Raw genomic sequence first — 26,852 nt, 5'->3', positions numbered from 1 at the left:
ACAGGGAAGCCTGGCATGCCGCAGTCCGTGGGGTCGCAAAGAGTCGGACACGACTGATCGAATGAACAACAATATCTTATTAAGCCTTCACATGTAACATTTCATTTAACCATCACTACAATCTTCTAAGACAGATTCTATATTCTCTGATTACAAAGGAGGTACCTGAAACACCAAGATGTTAATTTGTTTGTCCAGGATCAAAGTTTATATCACAGCTGACATTCAAACACAAGTCTGTCTGACTCCAAAGCAAAAATCAGTACCTTTCTAGGGGTCCTAATCCCTATAATGCTATGACAGGAAACCATGCTTGTGCTAAGCAGAGCAAAAATTTTATGTCCTAAAGCAAAAACAGGGCTTTCTAGTGGCTCTGTGGTAAAGAATCTGCTTGCCGATGCAGGAGACACAGGTTTGATCCCTGCGTCGGGAAGATCCCCTGAAGAAGGAAATGATATCCCACATCACGATTCTTGCCTGGGAAATCCCATGGACAGAGGAGTCTGGGGGGCTACAGTCCATGGGTAGACAACGAGTAGGACATAACTTAGCGAATGAACAACAACAACAACAAAGCAAAGACTGGCAAACTTTTTATATAAAGGGTCAGGTAATAAAACTGCATAAATAAAAATAAGCTCTGCAGGCCATACTGTCTCCGTTGCAAGGAATCAACCCTGCTGTTGTACAGCCAATACAGTCATAGACACTACATAAACAAGTGTGGCTATAATCCCAATAAAACTTTATTTATGAGCACTAGTATCTGAATTTCATGTAACTTGCACATTATGAAATACTTTTTATTTTTTTCTACCATTTGAAAATGAATCATTCTTAGTTCATAAGCCATACAAAATACAAGCTGCAGACCAGATTTGGCCTACATACTGAATTTTGTCAATGTCTGTCCTAAATAATGCAGACAAATATAAAACATATTTTAGTAAACAGCTCTTTTCACACTCCTAACTTGTAATCTCCTTTAATATTCGGAACTGATACTTTACAGAAGCTCAAAGTCTCAATAAAATAAACATCTGCACCCAAATAACCAAAAACTCTGAGTCCAAAACTGTAGATACTACATATGGATTTCCTAAGAATGATGCAGAATCACAAAATTCTGGAACTCAAAAAGATCTAACACATTCTCATTCCTTATGTGCATTTTTAAAAACTGGTATTAAGACATTTAAAACAGCTAAACACTAAGTTTATAGGTAATGACAGTAATAGGTTATGAATATAAGAAGCAATACAAAGTATTTTCAAACCCTTTTTTTCATCTGACTTCTCTGTAAGGAAGACAATGCAAGCCTCCTTGCAATGTCCCATTTTGTTTTTGTTGTTGCTTAGTCACTAAGTCGTGTCCAATTCTTTTGTGACCCCATGGACTGTAGCCCACCAGGCTCCTCTGTCCATGGGATTTCCAGGCAAGAATACTGGCATGGGTTGTCATTTCCTTCTCCAAGGGATCTTCCCGATCCAGGGATGGAATTTATGTCTCCTGCACTGCAGGCAGATTCTTTAACAATGAGCCACCTGGGAAACTCCATCCCAATTTTACACCTAAGAAACACAGGCTCAGAAATGTACATAACTTGCCCAAAGCAGGGACCAAGCCACACAGCTACTAAGTGGCAGAACTGCAACCACAACCTGATTTTAAGTCCCTGCTGCCTCTTAACTACTTCCATAGACATCAAATTTCACATTAATCGGTTAAACGCTAAAGATTGTCAAGAATTATTAGTCATAATCTTTAAAAGCAATGAAAACATTTAGTTCATTTCATTCGATTTTCCTATGCTATCAAAGTCTACTGAAGAAAACAGCTGCTAATCCTTGACATTCGTCAGATGCGTTTACAGTCAATAGTGAATCTATGTATACTGTGCAGACAACACACTAAGGCCAGCACAGAAAGGGAAAACACTGCTGAACAAGTCAATCTAAAGACGGACTAAGACGAGACTTCCCTGGTGGTCCAGTGGTTAAGACTTTGCCTTTCAATGCAGGGGGTGTTGGTTCAACTCCTGGTCAGGGAGCTAAGATCCAACATGCCTTGTGGCCAAAAAAACAAAACACAGAACAGAAGCAATGCTGTCACAGATTCAATAAAGACTTTAAAAATGGTCCACATCCACAAAAATATCTTTAAAAAAATAAAATAAAAGAGAGACTAAGAGAAAGAGAAATAGAGATGAATGAATTCCCATTAAAGTCTGAGCCCAACTGTAGCATAGCTTCTGGTGATTGGAAAATGATGTGAGGGTTAGGAAAAGAAAATAAAAGGAACATAACTACTGAACTCAAGCCAACATCAAAGACTCTAATGACAGTTGAGCCTGCCTGGCTGCTTCTTGGTCTCTCCCTAGAAAACAAAAAGTTACATAACCAAAGAAGATTCTTCCAACTAACACTTCCTCTGTGGCCCACTTACACCCTATCAGCCACCTCAGTGTGCATCTCCATACAGTAAACTGGGCTTCCACCCCAGCTGGGACTGGACAGGTCTCTGTCCAAAGTGCTGCTTTATTCTACGGACTGCTATAGGGACGACGGTATGAAGACAACCGGCTAGAGCACAGTTCCAACCTCACGCCATTCTAGAGGCTTATTCTATGAAGAATCACCACACACTAAATTTTAGGAATGAAGCCAACTCCAGATAATCCTGAAAACGGACATCACAGCATCATAATATCCCATCTTCACAAACAGCAGTGTTCAAAAGGAATTCACACCAATGAGTGCTTGAAAAACTTTGAGGTCATGTTGTAGCAGCAATTAAAGCTTCTATTTCTCAAGTACAAGGATCAAATGTCAATATTCTAAGAGTCCAATTTACCCAATAAAGAAAAATATATTAATGAATCACAATCATCACTACCCAAAAATATTACAACAAATTTAATTACTGATTCAAACTAGCATATTTTCTGGATGCTAAGACCCACAATACTCTAGCACCATATGCTTTTTCTTCTTCCAATAGAAATACAAATATAGACAACGTTTACAAAAGCAACCAATGTATCAGAAGTTACTCCCATTCATATTGACTTAAAAGGTCTAAATCTGTGCCAAGTAAAACTCTGAAAGAATGGAAAATAAAAGAGATGCTCACAACAATGCAATGTGGCCCAGCTGCCAGCTATCCATGTAACATCATGCCGTGCCCCAAGCAGTTTAAAAGCAGATTGCAATTCTGCATGCAGATCAAAATTATAATTATCCAAATTCTATTTCCTAAAAGATAACTATCAAACTGGAACCCAAGCATCCTCCTGGGGTCGCCTCCTCCCGTCCACCTTCTTTAAGCTTCAGCCAGAGAATGTGGAGTTATAAAGGGTCCAGAAGTAGACTATAGCTAAGCAATCTGGTTTGACTTTCTCGCTCTACCGTTTCTGTTCATCTGTTTGCGAAATTTTTAAACATTAATATTTAATCAAGTCACCAAAATGAGAAAGGCAAGACGGGGACGGGGTGGCGGGGAAGACCAAGGGAGGAAAAAGGCACTAAAGTCACCAGCACCGTCCAATGTACAGAGGCAACTTCAGCCAATTAGAAAGATGAGAGGGAAAACTCCACGGGCGCGACAGCGAGCACGGCGGGGAGCGGGCACGGCCAGGGCGCCCCGGAGCCCCGGTGCCTCGGGCCCGGAGCGCCGCAGCAGGCCGGGAACCGCCCGGCCCGATCCGCCGAGGCCGCGGGGAAGTGGTGGGCGCGAGCGGCTGCGGCCCGATCGCGGTCCGCCCCGGGAGGCCGAGGAGGGAGCCGGGTTGGGGGGTGGAAGGGGGAGGAAGGGGGAAACCCGAGATGGCCTTCCAAGAACATTCGATCCCGAACCTTTACTTTAAAAAGAATTTCTCCCGAAAAGGAAAGCCAGGCCCCCCAGCCCTTCCCTGCGGCGCCTGCCCACGTCACCGGCGCCCCCGGCCCTCCCGCGGCCCCCGCCTTACCGAGCCCCGCGGCCCCGCCGCGCCGCCGCGGCGTCGCTGCGCCCCGCTCGCCGCTCCGTGTCTGCCCTGCGGGGCGCCGGGCCCGACGCCCTCCCCTTCCTCCTCCTCCTCGTCCTCGTCCTGGTCCCGATCCTCGCCGCCGCCGAGCGCCGCCCGCGCGCCGAGCTTAGCGCCTGGCCGCCCAGGGCAGCCGCGGGGGCTCGGCCGGGCGCCCCCTGCGCCAGCGCCTCATCCCGCCGCGCCGCCCCGTCAGGCTCGGGGGCGGGGACGCCGGGCTCCCGGCCGCGGCCTCGGAGTCCTCCTCCCCTTCGACCCTCACCGCGATCGCCCTCCCCCGGCCGAGACGGCCCCGGGGATGCGGTCCTGGGCTCCGAGCCCCTAGCCCGCCTCCTCCGGGCCGCCCCCGCAGCGCCCCCGCCCCGCTCGCGGCGCGCGCCCGCTGGAGCCCGCCGCCGGGCCGGGCCTCCGCCTCCCGCGCTCCGCCTCCTCCTGCGCCCGCGACGCCCGCAGCGGGGAGAAGAGGCGCGCGGCCGCGGCCCCCGGGCACGAGCACGCGCGAGGAGGGCGGGCGGAGCGCGCGCGTGGCCGAGGGCGGCGGGGGCGCGCCCGGGCCTCGCCTGCTGTTGTCCCGGGAGCGCACGTGCGCGGCGGGGGGGCGGCGAGGGGTGGGCTGCTCGCGCTCCCCCTGGGGCTCTGGGGGTCGGCAGGGCGCCGGAAGGGTGCCGGGATGCACCCTCAGGGGTTCGGGCGAGGTCTGCCGCCTCGGCTTCTGCACCGTGCTGCGGTGCAAAAACACAAACCCTGCTGCAGCAGCAGCGACGCCGGGAAGAGCCATCCTCCGAGACTACGGCAGTGGCTCCTTTCCACTCACAGCTGACCCCGGGGTGCTGTCACCGCGCCGCGGAGCAAAGGGGGGCGTTGCCGCAAGTCGGGAAGCTCCCTGCCTCTCCATCCTTTGCGCATTTTGGTCTAAAATCAACTCGCATCGGTTATTATTTGGAATCTGGGCCTAAAAGTTCTATTGCTTGTCTTCATTCAGAGTTATGGACTGGAAGATTGGAAGTGACCTGGCAAGGGAGAGGAAGGACAAGAAAGGGTAAAAGAGCAGCAACCCCGGAAGGTCCGTGGCCAGGAGACACGTGAAGCCCTGCGTGTGTATGGCACTGCCCTTGGTTCTCCCTCCTACTCCTTTTGTTCAACCTCTAAAGGCTGTGCATTACTTCGACCTGCAACAAGCGGTCTGTGTAACAGAACAGATCTGGACATGCTACCCTTTTCTGTTTTGATCTTTTTGTTTTATATATGTACCATTCACTCCTTCTGACTCCTTTGGGATCTGAATATTGGGGAGGGGGTTAGCCTACATAATTTAACTCAGTACTCAAATCCACCCATGCCAAATACTGCATCGTCTAATGTCACTGCAGTTTTTCGGGTCCACTCAGCATATAGTCATGTCAGTGGGAGTCACTGAATATAAAACGTGGCCTTGACCACAGTTAGCAGCATTTCAAGGGCACGGATGTGAAGCAGGATTTCAGCACATCCTGGAGAGAATTTAGGGAGTGAACATGTACAATAATCTCACTCCTGCCAGCTTCAGTATAATCAAGGGTTCTTTAATGATGGAGATTCAGAATGTTTTCTAGCAGAGAAGGAGGGAAGGGATGGAATGAGATTCGCATAGAGGCACAGACTTGGATGGGAAAATTTAAAGACATGTACATAAAAGAAATGTATCCTGGTAGGCACAGTGTTAAAGAATCTGCCTGCCAATGCAGGAGACTCAGTTTCTATCCCTGAGTGGGGGAGATCCCCTGGAGGAGGGCTTGGCAACACACTCCAGTATTCTTGTCTGGGAAATCCAATAGACAGAAGAGCCTGGCAGGGTGCAGTCTATAAAGTCAGACACATCTTAGCAACTAAACAACAACTCAACATCCTGGTTTGGTAGCCATCTACTTGAAACAGGTAGACTTAGGATCTGTAATGGTCTTAACAGGTACTTCCTAAGTGCTGGAGAAACAGCCAGGTGAGTGAAGAAAACTAGAGACCTGTAGCTTCACCCAAACTCATAGTTTAAAAATTACTCTTTCTCCAAACTGCAGGAGTTCCATTGGTTCACCTTTTGACCACAGAGAGCTATCTCTGCTAGAGAGGGATGAGTGTACAGAGAGGGTTTAATAGCGTGTGTTGTTCCTAGGGGATTGGTGAGCATGAAACAGAAATCTCCTTTGATGTCAAGAGGTCAGGATGGGACATTAAACCAAGCCACCATGAGAGATGAATTTTGCCCAAGGCTCTCATCCCTTTGTTGTTGTTGTTCAGTCGCTAAGTCATGTCTGACTCTTTGATCTCATGGACTGCAGCTTGCCAGGCTTCCCTGTCCTTCACTGTCTCCCAGAGTTTGCTCAAACTCAAATTCATTGAGTTGGTGATGCCATCCCACCATTTCATCCGCTGTCGCCCCCTTCTGCTCTCAATCTTTCCAGTGAGTGAACTCTTCGCATCAGGTGGCCAAAGTATTGGAGCTTCAGCATTAGTGCTTCCATTGAATATTCAGGGTTGATTTCCTTTAGGATTCAATGATTTGATCTTATGGTCCAAAGGATATCCCTGACTACTCTCAACTAAGATCATGGCATTCCAAATTCTTTTGAAAGGCCCTCACATCCCAGAGTTTGGCCATCATACCCCAGGATTCAGCTCTACTGGCCAAATATTAAATAGTATATGTTCAGCTGGTAGAGAGGGTGAGTAATACCTACAGGAACTGGGATCTATGCGTATGTTGGATAACACATATTCCCTTTTAGAGTCTCAGAACATCTTGGTAGCTTTCCCCACATTGGTATTCTATCAAGTTCAGAGAAAGAACAAATGGATTCCTCCTGTGTATTCCAGATGTCAGGGGTGTTTGAGCAAGCTCAAGGGTGCTGATGCTTCTTACTCTAGTTCTAAGTCAGCACTCCCCTTCCTTGGAAAGAAGCATCCAGAGAGCCTATGAATAAGTAGTTGCTCTTGCTATGCCTGCTGTGATTTCTGGGCAACTCTGCAGCCATCTGAACTTCGTGTTTCAGAGTTTGTAACCGATTACCTTTGTCCTAAGAACATCTTTAGTGATTCAAGACATATATTCCAATAATTGCAACATTCCTTAAAGAAGAATAAGCCTATCTGAATATAAAATGCTCAATAACTGCATCTGTTTTGGTTTGGTTCAGTATTCTCAAGGTGAGAGGCGGGGGTTGGGGAGGGAAATGGCAAATTCCTTCTGTCTCTGGAGCTGTGGGAGGCCTCAGCCTGGCCTCCTTTCTCGGCCTTGGCACTGTCGTCTTCCGGACAGTAGCATCTGGGCTCACTCCTGGCATCTAGGATCTGTTGCACTGCAGTCCCCTCCAGGCACTGAAGCAGAGTCACGGTGCAGACAAGTTGAGCCAGCACGGAGGGCGGCCACAGAGACGATTGCATTGCTTGCCTAACCTTGAGTTTTAGAAAGAGTCTGGGAATTTGAACAAGGGGGAGAGAGGGAGCTTATTCTCATCCCCAAATTGAAGGCTCAGCAGCTGGCTTGAAAAAAAATAAGTTGAGAAAAATAAGCCAACCATGCTTAGGAGAGAATTTTCCCAAAGTGACCCTTGACATTGCCTTTTTAATGTATTTTCTTCCTGGCCAAAGGGGCCAGCTCCATATTGTGTCCCTGTTAAACAAAATGCTGCTGCTGCTGCTGCTGCTGCTAAGTTGCTTCAGTCGTGTCCGCCTCTGTGCGACCCCACAGACGGCAGCCCACCAGGTTCCTCTGTCCGTGGGATTCTCCAGGCAAGAATACTGGAGTGGGTTGCCATTTCCTTCTCCAATGCATGCATACATGCTAAGGCGCTTCAGCCGTGTCTGACTCTCTGCAACCCCATGGACAGCAGCCCAGCAGGCTCCTCTGTCCATGGGATTCTTTAGACAACAATACTGGAGTGGGTTGCCATTTCCTTCTCTGGGACAACAAAATAGATATTTGAAAAAAGGTATGTTGTCTGCATGTAGCATCCTCCCAGCTAATCTGCATGCCCATGAAGTAAACTCTCTCAACACTGAACCCTTTACAAGAATAAACTACTATTAGGCAACATTTTAGGAAGTGGTCAGTAGTGCTAAATCTTCAGGGCAATCGTTAAAATGATACATTTACCATCTTCTGTCCTCTCCTGGTCACATTTTGTTTCATTAGCCTCTATTAGAATAATTTAGAACTTAAGGCTGCACTCCCACAAAGATTTTTTCAGACTCTGAACTGTAACACCAGCTGTACCTATCTACATATCTACTTTTTAATGTTTAGCCAGATAGTAGCTCTTTTTCTGTCTTTTCCAAAGGTTCCTTCTCCCTTTCCAGAATTCTTAATGTCGACTTGCCCCAGGGCTCTGACCTTGTGCCTTTCCTCTTCTTTCTGCCCCCTCCCAGGGCAGTCTCCTACAGCCCTCTCCTTTAAATAACCTCCATTCACGATTGTATATCTTTAACCCTGACCTCTCACCAGCACTCCAGGCTCCTATGTCCAGCTGCCTCGGTGACACTGCTCTTTGAATATCTCAAACTTCATGTGTCCAAAGCAGAACTCATTAACTTTCAGCATTAAAACCGAAGCCCAAAATTGCTTCCTTCAAGTTTTCCTTGTCCCAGGACAAAAACAATTCTCTCAAACACCACATTCATTTTAGCAGGACCTTCCACTTCTACCTTCAAAACATACACTGAATCCAATCTCTTCCCTCCTTCCTAACTGCCGACACCCGCATCTGCCTCCTCCAATCTCTCTCCTGGCTGACTGGTCTCCTTATTTTAGGTAGCCATGAGTGTGAGCATGCGTGCTCAGTCATGGCGGACTCTGCGACCCCATGGACTGAAGCCCCGAAGACTCCTCTGTCCGTGGGTTTCTCCAGCAAGAATACTGGAGTAGGTTGTCATTTCCTCCTCCAAGGGATCTTCCCGATCCAGGGATTGAAGGCACATGTGTCGAGTCTCCTGCATTGGCTACTTCTGTTCTTAAGACGTGATTATTCTTGCTCAAACTCTTCAGTGCTCTGTGCTTCTAATCATACACACATTTCAGCCACTACTCACCTCTCCACTCACTCTGCTCCAGCTATGTGATCAGCCTCCAGCTAGTCCCTAAACCAGGGAGGGGCACCCTCTCCTGGCTTTTAAATTAACCTTTTCAGTTGCTGTCTAAAATAGTTCTGGGGACTTCCCTGGCAGTCCAGTGGCTAAGACTCCATGCACCCAATGCAGGGGTCTGGGTTCGATCCCTGGTCAGGGAACTAGATCCCACATGCTGCAACTAAGGGTTCCTGTGCCGAAACTAAAGATCCTGAATGCTGCAACTAAATCTGGCACAGCCAAATGAATGAATTTTTTAAAAATTAATAAATAAAAGAAATAGTTCTGCCTTCTCTGTCCCCTTCACTCCATGATTGTGTTTTGTAATTGATTTTTTTTTTTATCTCTTTCACCAAAATGAACATTCCATTAGGGCAGGAATTTGTTTATTCACCTTTGTATCCATGTTGCCAAATAAATGCATAAATGGTATCGTCAGAGTAAAGAATCTATATCCTCACTTATTTTCTGCTGTTCTTTATTGCTATAGATGTGCCTTTATTACAAGTGGGAAAAGTGCAAATTAAAAAATTATATTATTTGCAATTTACTGCAAATCAAATCAAAACAAATTATGCCAAAAATCTAAGTTTATATCAGGAATCAGCAGAGAAGGGTATGTATTAATGAATAATTTAATGACTTTAAGGAAAAAATCGTAGTCTAACCTTGCAATTAGATTTTTAATTTATAAATGTTAAAGACACAGAAAATCAAAGGCAAATTATATGAAGTGACTTTTCATTTCCAACTGAAATAACATGTTGGAAAGAAATGTGGTAAACTTAAGGAACTAGTTGTCCCTTTCCTTTTTCATCTTGTCCCACCATGCAACCTTAAATAAGTCAATTAACATCTGTTTTTTCCATCTGCAAAATGGCCCTGCTTGATTTCTTCTCTACTTTGGTATCATAAAAGTAGGAAAATTAAATTATTATGAAAAAGCTTTGGAAGAAAGGAAATCTGGAAATTACCCCTGATTATTATGTTTTCCAAACTCCTTTTGTCTAATGTTTTGAAATGAAGATGAAATGAGTGGCATGTGAGATCTTAGTTCGCTGACCAGGGATGGAACCCATAAGACCCATGAAAATCACTCAGCATTTCTAAAATGACCAGAAAAGATGTCCTAAGATAGCAAAGCAAGATGGTCATACGAATGTATCACCCACTGTCTAAGCTCTACAGAGTCCATTTCTAAGATGTGAACTTAGACCAGGAAGTGAAAGGAATCACATTGAAATGTAACCTTTGTAGAAGTATTAATTTCACTTCTTTGCAAGCAAAATTTCGTAGCGGCTCATGAAAGAATGAACAAAGAGACAACTCTAACACTTCTCTGTATGAGATCCTTAAGGGACAGTGAAATGTTTAGACGAGGAATCAGGTCTCAAGGAGCTTTTGAAGCTGTATCTCTCAAGCATGCTGCTTTATTTAAAATATATGTTTAATTGAGGTGACTTGGAGAAAGCTAAATCTCCCATTGGCAGCTGTGGCAGTGGTGAGATGTCACTACTCCTTATGAGAAAACACACACACACACACACATGCATGCTCACTCAGGCTCACACAGTATTTCACTGTGAACACTGCGTCTGCAGCCCTCCCTCCCAGCCCTGCCTGAATCAGCACTCCAGGCAGCTGTGTGGTGATGCTCCCCAGCCCCAAGCCTTTTATGAGATCTAAAGAACTGAAACCAGTGTTGAGGAAGCGCATGGGAAAGTGACTTGGGAAAGCTCGGGTTCAAAGGAAGGTCATTCAACTCCAGGGCTGCTGCTTTCCCAGGGTGCTCCCTGCCATTCCCCTCCCACGATTTTGTCCTTTCTGGCTTCCAGTTTCCAGAATTCAATGCATTTTAGAAGGTCTAAAGCATCTGTTTCTCTGCTATATTCAAAATACATGTTGGCTGAGAACACACCTATGTTTCTGAAACTTACTGCAGTCAACACTAAGTTTCCTGGGCAACTTGAGAAGAATAATCCAATATGCCATTTTATTATTTAAAAAAAAATTTTTGCACTTGGCTTTGGAAGTTATTTTGTGTTTAAGTATGAATGATCCCTAAATATGTTGGAGGTTAGAGGTCATAATGCATCAGACAAAACAATAACGACCCTATCAAAATATTATTCCCCTGTTCCCCACTCAATTTTTTCTCTTATGGGTTTCATGCTGAAAACAAACAGCATTACTCCTCAGTGATATAAAAGGCCAGTCTCAAACAAAGTTGATAACAGACTCAAACTTACCAGTTCACTCCTTCTTTCCTGAGTCATGATCTAATTTTAAAAGTATTTCTCTTTAGTTCTTGATGAATTTTAACAAAACAGCAATGGCAACCATCTTACTCATGGCAACAAAATACTTTGTTGCAGAGTTCTACAACAGTGATAGAGAGGGTCAAGCCTCTGAGAAAGTTATTCTTAGGTAATTCAGTTTTCTGTTCTTTGTGGTTCACCTTTCAAAGTCTAAGGCTTTATCAACAGGTGTGAGGCACTAATCACATTGAGAGAGACTGAGGCACAGACAGATTCAAATTCTGCCTGAAATTCAACCTGTACTTGATCTTTATTATCTCTCTTTTTATTTTTTCAAATATTTATTTTTACTTTATTTGGCTGCACTGGGCCTTAGTTTCGACATGCGGGATCTGTTTCCCTGACCAGGGTCCCTGGCACTGGAAGCGCTGAGTCTTAGTCACTGGACCACCAGGGAAGTCCCTTATCTTAAAAAAAAAAAAAAAAAAGAAAATGGGTGTTGATGGTCAGGTCACATAAAACTGGACAAAAATGTTACTGAAGGATAATGATACCTGTACATTATAGGAGAGAGCCCATCCAAACAGAAATCTCTGTCCTCTGTTTTTTCTCCCCACTCTCCTAACTGGAGGGGAAAAGACTGGGCGGAGTGGGGGTGGGGGGTCCTTGCCCTTGCATTCCCACCCCTACCTCCAGTAACCGTACCTGGTGCAGCTGACCTCAGCTCTTTCCACAAGACGTGAAAAACTAGTCCACATTCAGGTGCGGGCATGCAAACTAAGTTCCAAGTATATGGGTTAACCAAACCATTGCCATTACACTACCCAGTCCTTTCTTGGTTTTTTGATGGACAAGTAAACCTCAGGAAGAGCAATTTTCCATCCCAACCCATCCCATAATTACTAGCCCTGCATCCAGGCTGAATCTCATATCCTACACTTCCCCAGATAATTTGGTACTGTTTTGGGGAGAAAAAAACCTCCACAACGTCGCCTTGATACAAAGTCATGTTTTGTGTGAGTAGATCAGGAAAAATTGTTCTCTTATCAAGGGAGAAAGATACTTTCAAGGAGATGTCTCAACCTCTGGAATTCTTAATTAAGTTTTCATCTGTATGGTATCATGTTGGAGGCCAGGTAAAGTGCACTGAGAGCCCCCTCTGTTTCTCAGCACTTAGAGTTTAAGCTGGATCAAATCAGCAAAGGATAATCTATGGGCACACAGACATCAAACAGCTGTGCAAACACTGGACAGATGCATAAATTAAATACAAAAGTAAATAAAGTATTTACATTAAGCAAAAGTCATGCAGCTGCTGTTATTATTCTCCGCAAAGGCTCAGGAGAGAAGGCGGTACATTAGGCTAAACAGATTTTATTTTTCTGTTGGGGATGGTGTCAGCAGGAAGGAGAGGAGAGGTCACAGATGGCCAGAGGAACAAAGACAAACCGTTACGTAACCGCTGTCGACTGATGCACAGCCTTGAAACCTGGTCTTCAGGCTAAAGTGACTTTGTTTCTTGGAAATGTATACTTTTATAGAGCAGACCATGCTCCTAGGAATCTGTGTCAGGGAATCAGTTGAAAGGGTCAGAGGCCACCCTAGTAGGGGCCAAGGGAGAACCCAAGGAGGTGACCTGAAATGTCCCACCTCAAAAAATATCTTCTGGATATGTCTGGGGTGAAATGAAAGGAACTACAGTAGCTGACTGCCGTCGGAGACTCTGTCTGCTAGCCCGGCACCATGGAAATTTCCTGCCTTCTCTTCATCCCAGGAATCTGGGATGCCTCTTTATTTAGCCTGAATTCCTATACCCGACACCTGGATCCTGAATGAAGACATGAATGATTGATGAATTATGAAGCTGCCCCTGAATCTCTCCTTACTTGAGGAGATGAAAGGAAGTATGGGCCTTGGTGCTTATTTTAAATAAAAATGGTCTTTTTATTCAGGAACATTTTGAATAGTTTGAAATATTTGAATATATATATTGAAAATATATTTTGAATAGTTTGAAATATAAGAAATAGTTTTATTTCTTATATTTGAAAATAAAAATAAAAGATTTTTTAAAAGATAAAACAATACAAGCTCATTGTTTAAAAATTAGAAATGGCAGAAACATAGGAAAATCTGTAATTCTACACTTCAGAGATATTCCCTACTAAGATTTTGGTATATTTCTCCTACATATCTTTATAAACATGTCTCTCTATAAAAATTTTAACAGATCATATTGAAAATAATGTATGCAATCTGCTTTTCTCTTTAACAAGTTTTTTTCACTTTCCATGTCGATAAATATTTATCTACAATGTTTTTGTATGATCATCTGTCCCAGTCATACTTCCTCTCATATTCTCTTACTATTGGACCTGTGAGTTCTTCCCTCACCTGCTAGCTGGCTAGCTGATGCCTAGAATTCCATGCTTAGTGCTCCTGCCGGTGGCTTAAAATTTTTATCTAGTTAAAAAGTGAGACCACCAGGAGAGATGCTCCCTAAATGCTGTCCAACTTAAACCTTTGTTTGGGAAATCCTGAGATTGTGCTTGGGCTCAGTCACTCAGTCGTGTACAATTCTATGCGACCCCACGGACTGTAGCCCACCAGGTTCCTCTGCCCATGGAACTTTTCAAGCAAAAACCCTGGAGGGGTTGCCATTTTCTCCTCCAGGGGATCTTCCCAACCCAGGGATTCAACCTGCATCACTTGCATCTCCTGCACTGGCAGGCAGATTCCTTACTACTAGCGCCACCTGGGAAGCCCAGGAAGTCCTGAGAAGGGCCTCAAAGCTGGGTTCCAGGCTCAGGCCGTAGCCCCAAGTTTTGGCTGATCAAACCAGAAAAGCTCCAGAGTTCCCTCAGTTTGTAGAACTGAAACACTTTTTAATTGACTAAAATCCTTGAGCAGTTGGAAACACATTTAGTGCTGCTGCTGCTGCTAAGTCACTTCAGTCGTGTCCGACTCTGTGCGACCCCATAGACGGCAGCCCACAAGGCTCCCCCGTCCCTGGGATTTCCCAGGCAAGAATACTGGACTGGGTTACCATTTTCTCCACCCAGGGATTGAACCTTGTCTCCTGGGTCTCCTGCATTGCAGGCAGAATCTTGACCACTGAGCCATCAGGGTATATACCGGTTTGTCTGTAAAAGGCAGAACCTAAGGAGAAGTGAAGTTTCTTGTTTCTATGCAACTGTATGGGTATGTATGTGTGTGTGTGTATGTGAGAGAGACATAGAGAAAAAGTTATTTCTCACAAGAAGTGGCATCTTTCTCCAGAGACTGAGGGTCCGCGATGTCAAGGGCTGACTGGTACTTAAGTGCTAATTGCTGCCGTTACTTAAGTTCTGCTTCCACCAGAGATTCACACAGAGCAACCTTGGGGACATGGCTGAATGCGTCCATTCCTTCCATCTCACACCTGGACACCAAGGACGCTAATATCTTACAACTCCTTCCATCACAAAGACATAAGAATGAATCCGTTTACACTCGGTGTTTTGAGATTCAGTGAAGACATTCTTACTTCAGGTTCCTTTTATATAGCTTGCATTTTCACTCAACCATTAAGGAAGAATGACTTTGCTGGAGATGTTTCTTTTCTAGACTGCTCTTTTGGGAAGAGTACCCAGTCACTGAAGCTTTACAATTATAAGAAAAAAGAGAAAGAAATCATAACCACCCACTCACAAGTAGTTGGCATTTCAAGCTTTGAGCAGTTAAAAGCCGTCTTCTTCAGTAGGAAGCTGTCTTGCTCATAGTGCTGTTTTAATTGTTCTCACATACCCTACCGAGCACACCTTCCTTCCTGAAAAGGCACAGCACAAACCTACATTTCAGCTTTGAAAGGCAAAAGAATGGTGATGGTTTAGCCACTCAGTCATGTCCGACTCTTGCAACCCCATCGACTGCAGCCCACCAGGCTCCTCTATCCATGGAATTCTTCAGGCAAGAATACTGGAGTGGGTTGCCATGCCCTCCTCCAGGGGATCTTCCCGACCCAGGGATCGAACTCCAGGTCTCCTGCATTTCAGGCAGTTTCTTTACCAACTGAGCCACCAGGAAAGCCCAAAAGAGTGGGATGTAGTTTAAAAGAACACACAAAGGCTTTCATAAAATGGAGTAAGGACCAAAGGCTGTAATTCCAGGAGGCCACTATTTTTAAACAAATACTCCAGTTGTTTTCTATTGTTTGGTCTGTGTCTACTCACAGAGAATTGGAACTTAAGGTGTGGTTTGTCCAGATTCTCTTCCTCTGATAGAGAACATAGTCACACCACTGGGAGATCCACAGGAAAGAGAATGGATGAGGGAGTCTTCCTCAGAGAATTGTGAGTAATGCCAAACAGAGACAACGTGCAGATACAGAGAGACAAGAATCTGGAGCCATCCAAGGCAGCCTGAGGAGGCCACCACATTGAGCAATGCAGCAGATGCAGAAGCCAGAGACCAGAGCCGTCACAGAGAAACAAGAAGACCAAGGCGGGGGAGCAGTTTCAAGAGCAAAGGAGAATCTGTCCTGATCTTGGGACCAGGGCTTCTATCTGCTGGCTCTTCTTGGCTCATGAAGGCAGAGTGTGTGGGGGAACTGGGTAATGAAGGGTGAAGGGGGACAGACATGGTAGGTTTAAACCAGTTGACCTGCAGCCACTTCAGGAGGCTCTGACCTTCAAGGTTTATCCAGATAAGAGAAAATACAATCCCTGATGTAGAATGAACACTAACTCTGCCCCATGCTATCCTATGTACATTGACTTAAAATATAGTTATTAATATTTACAACAACAATATCAAGTAGGTATAGTAAGTCCTGTTTTGCAGCCCAGAGAACTGAGACAGGTTAAATAAGTTGCCTAAGACCGTTTAATACCCAGTAACACTGTGGTTTAAAGTCATGTCTCTGAGCCCTCAGAGGTCCAGTTCTTAAACTTGAGATCGTTAAAGATGCACCTTCTTCCTCCCTCCCATATATTCTGATTCAATAGTTCTGGGGCAGGGCCTGGGAGTCTGCATTTTAACATGCTCCCTGGGTAGTGGTAACACAGTAAATCCCACACTTGACATACAAAAATACTACCCCACGCAATAGCAAGGACTTCCCAGGTGGCTCAGTGGTAAAGAAACTGCCTGCCAAGCAGGAGACTTGGGTTCAATCCCTGGGTTGGGAAGATCCCCTGGAGGCAGAAATAGCAACCCACTCCAATATTCCTGCCTGAGGAAAATCATGGACAGAGGACCCTGGCGGGCTACAGTCCATGGGGTGACAAAGAGTCAGACACAACTGAGAGACTAAACAACCACAACAACGCAGTAGCAAAGGCCAGGAACAAGCATATAGGCAACAAGGGCAGAAATAAATTGGAGGAAAAAAACATGGAAGAGGTATCACCTGATGGTCTCTGATAGTCCTGATCATCTACATATTTTTTCCCCAAACACATAGTGTTTCCCGTCATGTGGAAATAGCCGAGTAACCATTCTCATAACTGGAAGGATGGAGCTTCCTCATGAGCTTAGGCCTTTCAGACTCCATTTCCTTTTGCATCCTGGGTCTGGGCTACAGACAGAGCCTCCAGATTACACCTGGGACTGTATTCTACCAAGCCCTCCAGGCAGAAACGTCAGGCACAGTCATTGCTCCCATGTAAAAAAATCCCATCTCATTGGTTCTAACCAAAATAGGAAGAGAGTAAGGACTTGCTTTCCCAGCTACTCTAAAGACGTTCTTTTTAAACAAAGGGACTGGTTCTCATAATTACCCAACAAACAAAGCACATTGATAAAAATCACTGCCAGTTTTCCCAAGCTCTTTATCATGCATGGACCAGCATACCAGCATTTCTCTAATTTTGGTTAAACTTTTGATTAAGCTTAAGGGGGAGAAATCCTTCTTGTTCACGATGTTTCTCATCTCCGAGGGTCCCACCATTAGGCCTGTAACCTTTCCCTTAAAAAAAATATATATTTATTTGGTTGTGCCAGATATTAATTGTGGCATGTGGGATCTAGCTTCCTGACCAGGGATCAAACTAGGGCCCCCTGCACTAGGAGTGCAGAGTGTTAGCCACTGGACCACCAGGGAAGTCCCCAGTAACTTTCTTCTTACCTAGATTTTCTTTAAAAGATTGGGAGACTTGATTCTGGTGAACCCACAGGAGGCTGTAACTAGTATCTTTGCAGTTTTCATTTCTCCAAATGAGAGCAACGGGGCCATTTGAATAGCTCATAATCTACATTAGCTGGAAAGGTTCTTGAGGGATTGTTTATTTCTTCTTAAAACCCCCTAAGTTTCCTCTCTCCCATCTCTTAGCTGCCCTTCCTCTCCTGTGTGTCTGTGCTAGCCTTTGTGGTCTCGACTGCAGGCCCCAGGCCAAGGCGAAAACAGATTCTTTTCATCTATTCAAGTGCAATCTGGGCCAGACAAGCCTGCTCCACGGGCCAGAGGCACAGAAAAGGAATCTGTATTCAGCTCTTAGCTCCGCATAGTCTATAGCAGAGCCCTACCCTTGGCAAGGCCGCAGCGGTGACCAGGGCCATTTGGCAGACATGGGAAAGCTGTTTGTTTGGCCTTGTCCCTTCACCTGGATGAGGCACCCTGGTAGAAACAGCAGCAGGCGTGGTGCATCCTGTTCCTCCCATTTCCTCTAAGCACAGGTCTACCTTTTTCTTGAAAAAACTTTTTACCTCCCAAAGCAGCAATTTTTTTTTTTAGACGCCAGGTAAATTGAGAGAGCATCACAGTTGCTCATGGGATTTTTTGGTGGCTTAGAGGGTAAAGAGTCTGCCTGCAGTGTGGGAAACCTGAGTTCAATCCCTGGGTCAGGAAGATCCCCTGGAGAAGAAAATGGCAACCCATTCCAGTATTCTTGCCTGGAAAATCCCATGGACAGAGGAGCCTTGTGGCTACAGTCCATAGGGTCGCAAAGAGTCAGATACAACTGAATCAACTTCACTCATTCACTCACAGTTGCTCATATGGAGTTGATTAATCTAATAGTATTAAAGCTAGTATGTTAGCTTTCATTAGCAGAGCTCCTAAAGTGTGTTAGTTGCTCAGTCGTAGCTGACTCTTAGCGACCCCATGGACTGTAGCCCGCAAGGCTCTTCTGTCCATGGGATTCTCCAGGCAAGAATACTGGAGTGGGTTATCATTTCCTCCTCCAGGGGATCTTCCCGACCCAGGGATCGAACCCAGGTGTCCTGCATTGCAGGCAGATTCTTTACTATCTGAGCCACCAGGGAAACCAGATCTATCTTCAATACACAGGAGTCAAGATTTGAGGTATGATTAAACAGGAAATGAGGACTAAGTGAAAATAAAGATTGTACTATTGAAGGAGATCTTTTCTTTGTGTCAATTTACTAAAAATAGGCTCTTTCTCCAGTGCCTTTGAAAACTGCACTTCTGACTATGATAATGTCATGCAAAACAGGAGTGCCCACTCTGCCATTTATTATTCAATAGTGTTCTAAATATGCTTTATGCAAAGAGGAATTACAAATACTGGCAAGGGGGCAGCAGAATTATCAGGATTTGATTATATATCATTGTATATCTGGAAAAACTCCAAAAACAAAAAAAACCTATTTGTAATAATATAGGAATTCAGGGATTTCCCTGGCAATCCAGTGGTTAAGACTCCGAGCCTCCACTGCAGGAGTTATGGGTTCTATCCCTGATCAGGGAACTTAAGACCCCCCCCAACTCCTGCACGCCGAGCTGTGTGACTAAAAGAAAAAAAAAATACTATAAGAGTTCAATAAGATGGGAGGTTATGGATAAACACACACATGCTTTCTATTTTTCTATTCTAAAAATTAAGCTAGGAAATAAAAATGGAAAAAAACTCCCATTAACAACAGAAAATGAATTACCCTAGAATAAACTGGAAAAAAAAAAAGTGTAGTATCTAAATGAAAAAAAAACTAAGGAAAGTAAAAAATACCAGATGTTGGGTAGTAAATCTCAGGATTGTAAGGGTGTAAAATTCTTCCCCAAAGAATCTATAAATGACATGAGTTCCAATCAAACTCTCAAGACATTTTAGAAAGAGTACTAGGGAAAAAATTCTATTAAAGGATAATTTTCAAAAAAGCTAATATCAACTATCCAGCAAATACAAAATGAATACATGTTAAATATCATTAATATGGCAACCAGTAAGTAGTTATGATTGATTCAGTGAGTATCTGAAAAATGTAGTATACATAATCAATTTAACAAAAATGTTAGGATAAGGTTGCTAAGTTCAATTAAAAAAAAACTGATTAATTCTCAACAGGCTGTAAATCTTAGAGACGATCTGTTTCATAGGACAAAAATTATTTGCATCTCTACTGGATAAAAATCTAGAATTTAGCAAGTAATTCACTAAGTCCAGGGCCTTTCATCAACAGTAAACAATAGACTAAGTACAGTTCCCTTTAGTCCTAAAGTGATATGACCTTAAAATACATGCTGCTCATCTTTGTCTTACTTCCAGGATTTGAATGATTTTTCTGAAAATTCTAAAGGTCATTGAAGAGTAACCTTAAGAGTTACTAGGTAACTTTTTAAAAAAAGATTTCACATATTTATATTTTAAATTTTATTGAAGTATAGTTGATTTACAATGTGTTATTTTCATATGTACAGCAAAATGATTCAGTTATACTTGTGTGTGTGTGTGTCCTTGTGCATGGGCTTCCCTGGTGGCTCAGATGGTAAAGAATCTGTCTGCAATGCAGGAGATACAGGTTCCATCCCTGGGTGGGGAATATCCTCTGGAGAAGGGAATGGCAACCCACTCCAGTATGCTTGGATGGAGAATCCCATGGACAGAGGAGCCTGGCTGGCTGCAGTCCATGGGATCACAAAGAGTTGGACACAACTGAGCAACTAAACACACACACACACACACACACACACATCTTCATTCTTTTTCAGATTCTTTATCCCTATAAGTTATTACAGAATATTGAGTTCAGTTCCTTGTGCTGTACAGTAGATCCTTGTTGGTTGTCTATAAGAGTTTAAGTAATTTTTAAAAAACAGAGCAAAACAAAGGAAAGGCAAATTACTGTACCTATTAAAAGAGTAAGTAATAATATATAAGATGTTATGGAAAAACCCAAATGAACTTCATTATCAACCCAACGGAGAAGGAAATGGCAACCCACTCCAGTATTCTTGCCTGAGGAATCCCACAGACAGAGGAGCCCAGTGGGCTACAGTTGATGGGGTCACAAAGAGTTGGATGCAACTGAGTGACTAACACACACACACACCCCCCAACCCAATACGTGTTTGCTCTTAGCTGTCTCTCTGTCTCTTTTAGACTTGCTGCCATCAAGCAAACCCCTCCCCCTATATCCAGTCCCATCATCTCCAATCTGGCCATCCCCAAAGTCCTAATAATGATAGGCTTTGAACCCCATGCTGCCCAGTCCTTGGTTTTTACACACTATTGGCCAGAATCCTGAAAATGGGGAGAGATGAACAACTTCCTTACAGTGAGCACGATGTTTGTAGTCCATCACACCCAAGTTGAGACTATTTGGGGAATCCTTTGGCATTTTTGGTGAAGTCTTCCTAGATTTTGAGACCTATAGCAAATTCCTTTCTATTTTCCAGTGTTCTTCAGAGTAAATTCATATACATCATTGATTCCCAAACCTGGAGCATCTCATTTTTTCTGCATTACTCTCTTAATAGCCTTTTGGTCCAATAATGTACTGGAAGAACATGGAAGTATATGAATCAAGTGATCTGAGGTTTCATGTGGAAGCTGCCCCGATAACACTCCTGGATGTGTTTTCTCATTTGTGGAAATGAAGATGATTGGACTCTTCTGAATCCTTTCTGCTCTGATTCTATGGTTGTAGTGCTTCAGTCATGTGCTCTCCCATGGCCTGAGTATTGGCAAGGAAAGCACAGTACACTCAAGTCACAAAAACTCTCCTTTCTCTAGCGCCTCTTGAATGGAGATTAATATTGGTAGTGTCGCTGTTGGGGGTTCAGTTAGAGACATCTGTCATCCACCACCTCCCTGGGGTTCTTGCCAGTAGAATAAAAATCAAAGAGTGGTCAAAGTCCTCTAGTAATAACTACACATAGAATTCTAAATCTTATTTAGATCAGGGTTGGTTTCTGACTGACACAGAAACCTAGGCTAACCCACTACTTCCTTACTAAATTAGCTGTTATTGTTTGGTCTTTAAGCTGTGTCCAACTCTTTGCAATCCCATGGACTGCAGCATGCCAGACTTCCCTATCCCTCATTATCTCCCGGAGTTTGCCCAACTAAATTCGTTACTCCCATCTAAAAGAGAATTCCCAATCTCTATCCAGCAGTCTTTCCTCTTGGAATACCACTTTGACATTCAAGAAACTGAACATTCTTTGTAACAATGTATGGTTGTAACACACAGAGATACTGAATTATTTTTCCTGGTTATAACAGGTCAGAGCACTCCAGTGTTCTTGCCTGGAGAATCCCGGGGACTGTGGAGCCTAGTGGGCTGCCGTCTATGGGGTCACACAGAGTCAGACACGACTGAAGCGACTTAGCAGCAGCAGCAGCAGCAGCAGCAGCAGCAGAGCACTCTTCTTGGTCATATGGTATCTTCTTCAGGAAGAAAACAAAGACTGAAACACTGACTTGCCCAAATCTCTGTGAGAAGTTTTATCATTCCAGTGCTTTGTCTATGAGTCTGAGACTGTTCAGATGATTGACTGAAATGCTCACTTTTCACTCAAGTGTTCTGTGCAGGTGAATAGAGCTGCATTAACTTGGTTTAGCACTGACCATCTAGACAGCCCTTCTACCACTGTGGGAAAGCAGACCAAAGAATCTTTTAAGATTTATATGTATCTTGAGGATTTGGATGGAAATATTAAATATTCAGCCTATCTTTCCTGTAGACCCTACCTGATTTTTTAAAAAAGATATATTTATGTATTTGGCTACACCTGGTCTTAGTTGCATCGTATGGGATCTTTGGTTGTAGCATGTGAACCCTTAGCGTGGCATGTGGGATCTAGTTCCCTGACCAGGTATTGAACCTAGGGCCCCCTATGGGGCCCTCTATGCATAGAGAGCATGGAGTCTTCACTACTAGACCACCAGGGACACCCCAGTCCCTAAGCCCCAGTCTCTACCTGATTTAAAACATAAATTAACACCACCAGATTCAGTTCAGTTCAGTCGCTCAGTTGTGTCCAACTCTTTGCGACCCCATGAATCCCAGCACATGATTCATGTCCATTCATGTCCTCCCTGTCTATTACCAACTCCTGGAGTTCACTCAGACTCACATCCATTGAGTCAGTGATGCCATCCAGCCATCTCATGCTCTGTCGTCCCCTTCTCCTCCTGCCCCCAATACCTCCCAGCATCAGAGTCTTTTCCAATGAGTCAACTCTTCACATGAGGTGGCCAAAGTACTGGAGTTTCAGCTTTAGCCTCATTCCTTCCAATGAACACCCAGGGCTGATCTCCTTCAGAATGGACTGGCTGGATCTCCTTGCAGTCCAAGGGACTCTCAAGAATCTTCTCCAACACCACAGTTCCAAAGCATCAGTTCTTCAGGGCTCAGCTTTCTTCACAGTCCAACTCTCACATCCATACATGACCACTGGAAAAACCATAGCCTTGACTAGACAGACCTTTGTTGGCAAAGTAATGTCTCTGCTTTTGAATATGCTATCTAGGTTGGTCATAACTTTCCTTCCAAGCAGTAAGCGTCTTTTAATTTCATGGCTGCAGTCACCATCTGCAGGGATTTTGGAGCCCAAAAAAATAAAGTCAGCCACTGTTTCCACTGTTTCCCCATCTATTTGCCATGAAGTGATGGGACCAGATGCCATGATCTTTGCTTTCTGAATGTTGAGCTTTAAGCCAACTTTTTCACTCTCCACTTTCACTTTCATCAAGAGGCTTTTGAGTTCCTCTTCATTTTCTGCCATAAGGGTGGTATCATCTGCATATCTGAGGTGATTATTTCTCCTGGCAATCTTGATTCCAGCTTGTGCTTCTTCCAGTCCAGCGTTTCTCATGATGTACTCTGCATAGAAGTTAAATAAGCAGGGAGACAATATACAGCCTTGACATACTCCTTTTCCTATTTGGAACCAGTCTGTTGTTCCATGTCCAGTTCTAACTGTTGCTTCCTGACCTGCATACAAATTTCTCAAGAGGCAGATCAGGTGGTCTGGTATTCCCATCTCTTTCAGAATTTTCCAGTTTCTTGTGATCCACACAGTCAAAGGCTTTGGCATGGTCAATAAAGCAGAAACAGATGTTTTTCTGGAACTCTCTTGCCTTTTCCATGATCCAGCGGATGCTGGCAATTTGATCTCTGGTTCCTCTGCCTTTTCTAAAACCAGCTTGGACATCAGGAAGTTCATGGTTCACATATTGCTGAAGCCTGGCTTGGAGAATTTGGAGCATTATTTTACTAGCATGTAAGATGAGTGCAATTGTGTGGTAGTTTGAGCATTCTTTGGCATTGCCTTTCTTTGGGATTGGAATGAAAACTGACCTTTTCCAGTCCTGTGGCCACTGCTGAGTTTTCCAAATTTGCTGGCATATTGAGTGCAGCACTTTCATAGCATCATCTTTCAGGATTTGGAATAGCTCAACTGGAATTCCATCACCTCCACTAGCTTTGTTCATAATGATGCTTTCTAAGGCCCACTTGACTTCACATTCCAGGATGTCTGGCTCTAGGTCAGTGATTACATCATCGTGATTATCTGGGTAGGAGCAAATATCTCATCTGCAAATATTAATATATTAGGATGTACCCATAGAAACAAGACAATACTTATTTGCAGCAAATAAAATATTTACTCTTTGATATCTTGCTTGAAGTTTATTCATTGTTGATTAAAAAAAAAACCTGCAAAGTATTTTCAAACATTTCAATTAGGTAATAAAAGTTTGACTCCACATATTTTAATTCCTGTTTGTGGATTTTTTTCTATATAATTCTGATGTTTAATAGCAATCCTGTTTCCCTTGTAAAGACGTTTTATTAAGAATCCAAATTCTTTTACTGTTTTTAAAGTAACATACCACAAGGTAGTGATTATATTAAAATATATAATATGAAAAAAGTCGAGAATTAGAATAGGAATTACATTGTAGATTCCCAGCATAATGCGTGAACTACACTCCTTGCAGATTCAGACCTGTTTGGGCTTGTTTGATGACCAGCAACACAGGCTGTTCAGGTATCTACATGGCAAAGGAAACGAGGAATTTAAAGAAACAGGTCTAGAGCTCAGGGGAGAATGGATACATGTATATGTATGGCTGAATCTCTTTGCTGTCTACCTGAAACTATCACAACATTTTAATTGGCTATATTCCGATATAAAATAAAAAGTGTTTTACAAAAATAAACAGACCTAGAAATTCTGAAGGTGGCAGCCAGTCCTATTCTGACACTGTTGTATCATTTAGAGTTCTTTCAAGTACCACTAACAGAGTATACTCAAAAGTGGAATAAACAAAAGCCAGATGTTCAAAGGCAGCTGATGGCCAGAATCAGTGTCCCAGACACTGGAGGCATGTCTGGGACCCAAGCCTTCCCATCCAGGACTTTTGTTCTCCTCACTGTGTCGCTGAACACAAAATGACAGCATTTCTCAGCAATGATTCCAGTGAAAAGGAAGGGATGTTTGTTCTTCAAGGGTCCCTTTTTATTAGAAAAGCGAGCATCCCAGTGACTTTCCCTTCTGAATCTCCCTGGACAGAAGCAGGTTGCACGTTCGTACCCTCACAGCAAGAAACTTAGCAAAGCGATAATGTGCATTTTCAGCCTTTATCCTTGGCGGAGTTCTCCACCAGCAAGGAAGAATTACCAATATGTCAGAGCCACTGTGTGATGTCCCATATCAGCTACAGAAGGTTCATAAGATGAGAGAGAGGCAGAGCGCATATCGTGATAAGTGGGCACTAGGAGGTCTGACCTGGAGAACCTTTGGGCTCTCTGTAAGGAAAATTAGATTTGTTTTCCTACCAAGCTGCCTTGGATCCAATGCAAGATTGTTCGAGAGAAGAGGTTTGTCAGAGACAAATGACTATCAGGATTTGAGTTTGACAGCGTGTAATAGATAACACCCGCAAACCAGTGGTTGAGCAAATTAGATAATGTTTTGTTTTTATTTCTTACATTACAAAGCACCTAGAGGAACTGAGTCCAAGGTGGGTATGGTAACTGCATGACATCATCAGAGACCCAGCTGCCTTTTATCTTTCTGTTCAGTCATCTTCATGATACCCAAGTGGCACCCTCTTCGCCAGGCATTATGACCACAGTCTAAGAGGAATACAGAGAAAGGACAAAGGGCCTTGGTGAGTACCTGCTGAGTTATTTCTGTTTAAAGAACATCATTGGAAGTCTTAGGCAGTAACTTGGGCTTTTATTTGAATGACAATAACTGTCACTTGGGCTTCGTTGGTGGCTCAAATGGTAAAGAATCTCCTGCAATAAAGGAGACCCCGGTTAGATACTTTGAACACCAGATGAAAAAGCCAACTCACTGGAAAAGACCCTGATGCTGGGAAAGATTGAAGGCAGGAGGAGAAGAGGGCAACAGAGAATGAGATGGTTGGATGGCATCACCGACTCAATGGACATGAGTTTGAGCAAGCTCTGGGAGATAGTGAAGGAGAGGGAAGTCTGGTGTGTTGCAGTCCATAGGGCCACAAAGAGTTGGACAGGACTTAGCCACTGAACAACAACAACTCTCATGTAAAACTCCAGCTGCCAAACAGTTTGAAAAATGTACTTTTATAAGCTAGATTCATGCCATCCTGAATAATGTCAAAATTTTGACTGTAAGAAAGAAGAAAGTCAGTTTTGGTTTAGGAACTAATAATTTTTGTTACAAACTGTTTTATGGGAAAACTAAGAATGGAAAACAGTATCACGTATCAGCAGTGGGAAAGGGTGTGTTTCCCAATTCATTTGATTTCGGTGGGTGGATGATGGGAAAGAGATAGAAAGAGATCATTTTCTGCAGGAACCGTGTTTGCTCAGGAAATGAGCAGGTGGTTGTTGAAAGATCAGTGATGACAGCACCATGGGGGCCAGGCCGAAGCTCAGCAGAGTTCCACAGATGCATCTGGAACCTACCTCACATTTTTAACTCCACAAACTCTGAGTCAATAAAGACACATGTAACCAGTGAGAGGAATTTTGCAAGACCCCGGCATGCATGCTTTGCAGGTGTGATGCTTGTTCCAGGTGTTTTCTGTTAGTGAAATCTTTCTATAAATCCTATGGAGGACTGACTTGAGGGGGTGGGTGAGACCGCCCCAGAATATCTGATTCTCCCACAGGTGCTGGGAGAGTGCGAGTCAAATGAAGTAAAGAAACCAGTGATGGGCTTGCCTGGTGTCCTAGTGGTGAAGACTCTGCATTGTTACTGCAAGGGGCACGGGTTTGATCCCTGGTTGGGGAAGTTTCATGTGCTGTGTGGGGT

The 26,852-nt window shown here is 43.9% G+C and overlaps 1 protein-coding gene across 2 annotated transcripts in view; it reads right to left on the bottom strand.

Moving 5' to 3' along the window:
* ARHGAP32 (Rho GTPase activating protein 32) overlaps positions 1–4,358 on the bottom strand; it is a 207,784-nt gene extending 203,426 nt beyond the window's left edge. For both annotated transcript variants that reach the window (XM_055581190.1, XM_055581192.1), the window contains exon 1: positions 3,969–4,358. The gene's annotated coding sequence lies outside the window, so the exon portion shown is untranslated. The remainder of the gene's footprint in view (positions 1–3,968) is intronic.
* Positions 4,359–26,852: the final 22,494 nt, after the last annotated feature.

This window comes from Bubalus kerabau, chromosome 5, assembly GCF_029407905.1.
Source record: "Bubalus kerabau isolate K-KA32 ecotype Philippines breed swamp buffalo chromosome 5, PCC_UOA_SB_1v2, whole genome shotgun sequence".
NCBI lineage: Eukaryota > Metazoa > Chordata > Mammalia > Artiodactyla > Bovidae > Bubalus > Bubalus kerabau.
The sequence above is the reverse complement of the archived record's forward strand: the minus strand, read 5'-3'. Positions and strand labels throughout refer to the sequence as shown.